At 40.8% G+C, this 6957-nt stretch overlaps 1 pseudogene; it reads left to right on the forward strand.

Moving 5' to 3' along the window:
- The window catches only part of LOC111402574, a 2360-nt pseudogene extending 791 nt beyond the window's left edge, over positions 1 to 1569 (forward strand).
- Positions 1570 to 6957: the final 5388 nt, after the last annotated feature.

Consider the following 6957-nt stretch of genomic DNA (forward strand, 5'->3'; position numbering starts at 1 on the left):
TTTTTTTTTTTTTTTTTTTAATTGAGGGATTGAAAGTTTTTGATTTACGTGTAATATTATTTTATTGAAAATTGTGTGGTTAAAAGTAGAAGAGAAAAAAATTTAATTTAATGTAATGAAAAATAATGGGGCTCAAACGGGGGCTTAGATTCAACTGCCAGCAATTTCGCGGTTGGAATTCTACATCATCTAGAATAACCAAGTGGAGGTCTTTTTCAATCAGTCTCCTCCACTGTAAAATATAAATCTGAATCCCCTTTGATTTCTATATTCTATACTAATATTAACATAGACAAAAGAATGAACCCCACAAAAGAATCCCAACGCAAATACCCCAACCTGTCGTCCCCTGATGTCCATCCGCCACCACTGCGACCTCCATACTGTCAAGATCCTCAGCCTGGATTGTCATCCTCCACTGCACATCCTACATCAGTACATCCGAAGAGAAATGGAGTACTCCCATCATGGGCAAACCTTCCGTGCCCACATGCCACCCCAATAATCAGAAGGCAGCCTTGTGGGGAGCAGGCGATCAATATGATTACCAAAACCACCATTACCCTTACGTACAGTATTCCCCAGTAGAAAGAACCAACAGCAGTCCCTTGGAATCTGTTCTACAGAAATTCAGTTCATGGAGCCACAAGGCTGAGTCCAATGCTCATAATATTTGGCACAATCGTATGTCATTTGAAGTAGACGTGCAATTTTTCTGTTTCTTTTTCCCTTTTTTTTTCTTTTTTTTTTTTTCTTTTTTTTTTTTTTTTTTTTTTTTCTTTTTTTTTTTTAATTTTTTTTTTTTTTTTTTCCTTTTTTTTTTTTTTTTTTTTTTTTTTTTTTTTTTTTTTTTTGGCAGCAATCAGCTCTTTTTCTTTGTTTTTTCCTCAGTTAAAACAGGACCATCTGTGCCTGGAGCTGCCTGGGGGAAGGTAAATCTGACAGAGAGCAATAACAGGAGGTGGGTTTGAGGCCCTGTACAAGCAGATATTTGCAACGTTTCCAAATGAGAAGCTAAAAAAGACTTTTTTGCCTGTTACCTGTCTACCAAAACTGGACCAGTTGCCGGAACCCTTTATCTGTCCAATGCCCATATTGCTTTCTGCACTGACAGACCCTTGTCTTACACAGCACCCTCAGGCCAAGAAACCTGGAGCTATTACAAGGTAAAATAGTCATTTGCCGCATGATCATCAAATTCCTCAAATGTCTTCGACATGCACTCTCTTTTGTAAGTTTCCAATGCTTGAGCAATTTGCATTCGCATTTTCATGCTTCACAGATTCTGATTCCCTTGGGCAAGATTGGCAGCATCAACCCAGTAATCATGATGGAAAATCCGCAGGGAAGATATACCCAGGCTATCACCATTGACGGGCATGATTTTTTGTATATAGGTTTTGTCAACTATCAGAAAGCAACTCACCATCTCTTTGAAGCTGTTTCAAGTTTTGCAGCGGCTGGCATACCAGTGGCACAACCATTTCCAGCTTCCACCTGAGCAATGCCCCTAATATCCAAATTTTGATTCATCGGCCATTTCTTGAGCTTCAGATTAGTATAAATTCAAGTGGGATTTTTTATTTATTTATTTTTTTTTATTATTATTTTTTTCACCAGTACTGCTTGTTGACTTTGTAATTTGCTTTTTTAGTCTTATTATCTTTCATTATACAACGAAGGAACCATATATCTCTGGCAATCTAACACTCGACATCGTTAAATTCCATGAGGCAAGAATATTCAAAATCAGATTTCTCATCCATCACAAATTGTGGGCAGATAGTACCATCACGCCAAGGGAATAAAACCCGGCTCATTTATCTGAAATCACCAAACGTTCTGGCAACATTTTACAGCAAATTTCTCAAATCGAGATGTGGAGGAAAATAGTTCAAAACTGATATAAAAGTGCCCAGAAGAAGTACAAAATGAAGAGGATGAAACTTTTAATTGTTTTGATGCTGCAACCAAAGAAGGTGCTGATCTTTAAAAAAAAAGAAAAAAAGAAACTGCTACCTTGAAACAGTAGACTAATTACTCAGTTAATATATCTAATGACTCGCTATACTCTACTGTAACGCCCCAACCCCTAGTGGACCGGAATGCTACTTACTTTACTTAACTTAACCGGTGGTTTAGTAACAAGTGTATACGTTTTAGCGGAAGCTTACATCTTCGGATAATAATTTAAATAACATTACTTCAAATATTTTAAACAAAAACACTGAATCATTTTTCAAAACAACAAAATGTAATTTATTTGAAAAAAACATAACTTGTTTTTGCATTCTGCGTTATTCAAAACTTTAAAGAAATAACATTGGAAAATATTTCATAAAAATAAATCCAAATCACTTATTCATCGAATTTCTATGGGCTCATTGCATTACTCTCCATCTTCTTCTACATCCATGCCCGAGGTAGAATTCCTTCAATCAGTAGAGATGGGATTAAACCCGTGAGTTGAAAAACTCAATAGGTGTCATAGGTGCATTCGTGATCAAGCTATACATTTCAAAACATTAACTTTATAACTTTTCATACATGTCGTACCCGGAGGCACCATTTGACATGAAGGGGTATGCCGTACCCGAGGGCACCATTTGACATACGAACATTTCTTCAATACAGAGGGGTATGCCATACCGAATTACCATTTGACATACAACCATTAACATAGAGGGATATGCCATACCGAAGTACCATTTGACATACAAACATTAACATGAATCGAAACTTATAACTTAACACGATTAAACACATTGCACCTTTACCTACCTTGATTGATACTTTTGAAACTTTGAAAACTTGGATTGAAAACTTCAATGAAACTTGGACGTTGAAAGAAATGCACTCCTTGGATGTTTGAAAACCGTTGAGAATTGATGCTTGAAAACACTTCTTAAACTTCTAGGAAAAATGGTTTTCCTCCCTCTCTTTTTTTCTTTTGGAAACTCTTTCTTTAGTATGTAAAAGCTCTTGCTTTTGGTGTGAGAAAAAATGAGTGAGAAAAATGAGTGAAATGAGGTCTCTATTCATAGGTAAATATCCCATAACTTAAAGCAAATGAATGGTCAAATTTCATTTAAGAGAGAAAATATGGGGGTCATTTAAGTTTGAGGTTAAATACTTAAATTTAATGGGGTTTTTATTGCCAAAAACGTGGGTGACCCTTTGAGAAAATAATTGATGAAAATAAATATTTAAATTCTAGAGAAAAACGAGAATTTTCATTTGAGGCAGTTTCGGTCGACCGGTTGTAGTTCGGTTGACACTGCACAGCTTTCAGTGTTTCTATCATAACTTCTTCTCCCGATATCCGATTGAGGTAATTCAAAATGCGTTGGAAAGCTAACTCAAAGAGCTACAACTTTTATTCAGATATTATTTTCCAAATTGAATGTTCCCTATGTCGAAAATGGGTCTCAAATGAGACTAAAAATCTGAAGTATATTTTAGTCATCCAATATTCATGTCTTAGTGCCACTAAGGTGTCTAGAATTATTTGGGGTTCTACATCTGCCCTGTAAAATTGTTTAAAAAAAAAAAAAAAGGTAGCTACGTGACTGGTGACAACACAGAAGGGAAATGAGGTACGCGGATTGCCCAGTTTGGGATTGAAATGTGTTTATTTTCCAACAAAATGCACATGTGCACGAGATTTCAACTGATTTCAACTCATCAGCTCTTCTTCTTGCTTCCCTTCACAGCACCAGATTTCAACTGAGTTGCAATCAGCTACACAGACAAAACAACTATAGAGACAACGAAACCAGAGAACCGTATTTTGCAAACAGCCTGTTATGTGTCGATACACTTGGCCGATCCACTGGGGGCCCATGGCCCACCCATGTCGAACCGTGTGGCACCTTAGCCGAGGCCCCCTGATGTCAGTGAAGATTGACCAACACCAGTAAACAGCTCCTATGACGTGGCCCAGGTTCTGAAGGCCGAAGTGCAGTAACCGAGGTGGTATACATGGCCGAGGCTCTTTATACCGATGTTTTGTAGGCCAAAGTGCATTAACCGAGGTGGTATACATGATCGAGGCTCTTCACCCCGAGGCCCATTATACCGAAGCCCATGACAACTGGCATCACTTCTCCCCAAAGATCCGATCATACACAAGGATCCTCTTTGAATAATTGATGAGACACCCATCATGGAGTGTAAGTATCTTGTTTTGTCAAAGTAGCGACGATTTTGTCAATTAATAAATGTGCAATAGGCTAGATGGTCAAAATTGATGCCTATAATTTGACATGTAGATTAACATGATGAGGCCACGTGTACCTCCAATCAAATGCCACGATCTAACTTGTAACACTATAAATACTCCCCCATGTACTCCATACAAAGGCTAATGCAAAATTCAACACAAGAACAAATACTACACAACATTCTTTACATTTCACTCTCTTGCAATATACACGAGTTCATATATGTATTCAACACACATTGATTGATAATTATTGTACAATTGTTATGCAAATGTCTTATCGAATTTCGAACGTTATTGTCACGCGTGTTTGACTCGTTTCCACACCCTTGATCTGCTAATTCCAGACCGTTCACGTATCTTAGCGTGTTGGACCAGGCTTATGTGTATGCGGGTGGATCTGGTATTTGTTGGCAACATATTCTGGGGTCAACAGATTGGCGCCGTTTGCGAAAAATCATACTATAATCATGAGCAATCATATGGTGAAAGCTGACTCAAAGAAGAACATCCAAGCATTCCCCTTGAAAAAAGGATTTATTCTTAAAAAAGAGCAGGAGGAAGCCCCGTAGGTTTGAAAAATTTGAAGTTGAAACCAAGATAAAAATAAAAATGAGCTCAGGCGAGGATGTATCCCTCAGGAGGGTAAAAGAAAATACAGGGACAGCCCCTGGACAACTCGTCGCAGCCCCACCACCATCACCAAAGAGGTGGTACAAGAATGACCGCCCAAATCTCTAGGGAAATGGCCGCCATGGCCACTGCCATGAGAAACATCACAAGCCAAAATATGGCTATGAGAGAACTCATGGCCCAAATGCAGGGCCAGGGAGGTTTCCCTATACCTTCTTATGCACCCCAATGGCAATACTAATACCAATAAGAGAAAGACGTCCAAAGCCAAAGGTTTGTATCACCAAAATACAACTAGGGTGGTATTCCCTTGAAAAGGGAAGTAGAGGTTGACGTTTCTTCCAACTACGTTTCAGGCCGAACTACTGAAGTCCCATATAACCAGGATAACTTACCATCTACATATGAGTCGGAACAAAGACATAGGAGGTCAAATAGCATTTTTGATAGACTCAGCCCAGCTGATCTGAGGCACATGCAACAATAGTAGCCTCGTAAGTCTTGGGCGAGGCTACAGCCCCCACCTTCGATGACTTAGTAGCTGGAGGAAAGGTAATGAAAATGCCCCCCCCCCCCCCCCGTGTTGCTCCGCCTAGGAATAGGCGCCAAAGGAGCGAGGAAGAGGCTAGGAACTAGGCCGATACCTCACACCCACTACCCAGATAAGAGGCTGGTGAAAATAATGACTCAGATGAATAGCAAAGGTCCTGTGACCTAGATGATAACGATGAGAACCTACCATTTTCGAGGAAGTTAAGGAGTGCTCAGGTGCTAGGCCACTATGTCATGCCTAAAATACCAAAATATGATGTAAGAGATGACCCGAAGAAACACTTGAACGCTTATAAGACCCACATGAGCTTAAGAGGAGCCACTTCGACAGTGAAGTGCAGGGCCTTCCACTTGACACTTAGTGGAGCCACTGAAATTCGGTATAGCAGGCTGTCGCTTGGGAGTATAAGGAGTTGGCCAGAGTTCAAAACCACCTTCCTGAAGAAATTTGCTGTTAGTAAGGAAGAAGAGGCCCCTATTCAGCGTCTACAAGACATGAGACAGGCCCATAGGGAATCCCTAAAAAACTTCTTATCACGCTTTACTGACGAAATGACGTATTGCGTTCAAGTCACTGATCGTGAGGCCTTATTGGAGCTAAGGAGAGGTCTGAATATGAACATCCTATTCTAGAGAGATGTGCAAAATCAAGATCCCACCACTTATGATGCTCTGCTTGAAATGATAAGGCGGGAAATAATCAATGAAGAATTGATTGAACACAGAAATAGTGCCAGCAGAGGGCTCCCGCCTCCACAAAGATAGTGTGCCAGAGGGCTGACCTCCCACTTGATGGATTACAAGATAAACCAGGCTGGTAATGGAAGCTCAGGGCAAGCACTTGCCATCACCACTTTGAATGCAGCGCTAACCTTGGCATATGAAGATGTCAATCCTATGACCGACAATCAACAGGCTAGAATTTCACGACATGCCCCCCACAGAGGCAGAGGTTGAGGGCGTGGTTCGAAACCTATGAATAGGTCAAACCAGAATCCCCTTGAGTATTGTATGTACCATCGCTCGTACGGCCACGATATAGCTGATTGTCGAGAGTACACGTACCACACCCGATGGGAGCATCCCTGGTATAGGAGAATGAGTCGCCCCAAGCGAACAGGCCCTCACCTAGGTATGACCAGCAACCTAGGCCTGAGGAGGCCACTTCTTGCCAGCGGGACACATCTCTTCGTAGGAGAAAGCATGATGTAGAAAGGCCCAGGGAAGGGCACAGGCATCGTAGAGGCCATCAGGTCCAAGGAGAGGCCCACATTCATGAAGTGGATACCATGTTTGGAGGTCCCTATATGGGCGGCAAAATGTGAAACGCAAAAAGAAACTATGCTCGAGAGGCCAAACACCCCCCATTGACCAGCTACATTATAGGCAGTGGTTCCCGAAGAAATCAAACACCACCCATCGTCTTCACCCAAGAAGACTCTGAGGGAGTTCACTACCCCCATTGCAACGCATTGGTGGTAAATGCTGTGGTGGCCCAGAATGGACTCAAACGGATGTTAGGCGATAATGGAAACTCCGTTAACATCCTA

Source organism: Olea europaea, chromosome 10 (genome assembly GCF_002742605.1).
Source record: "Olea europaea var. sylvestris chromosome 10, O_europaea_v1, whole genome shotgun sequence".
NCBI classification, from domain to species: Eukaryota; Viridiplantae; Streptophyta; class Magnoliopsida; order Lamiales; family Oleaceae; genus Olea; species Olea europaea.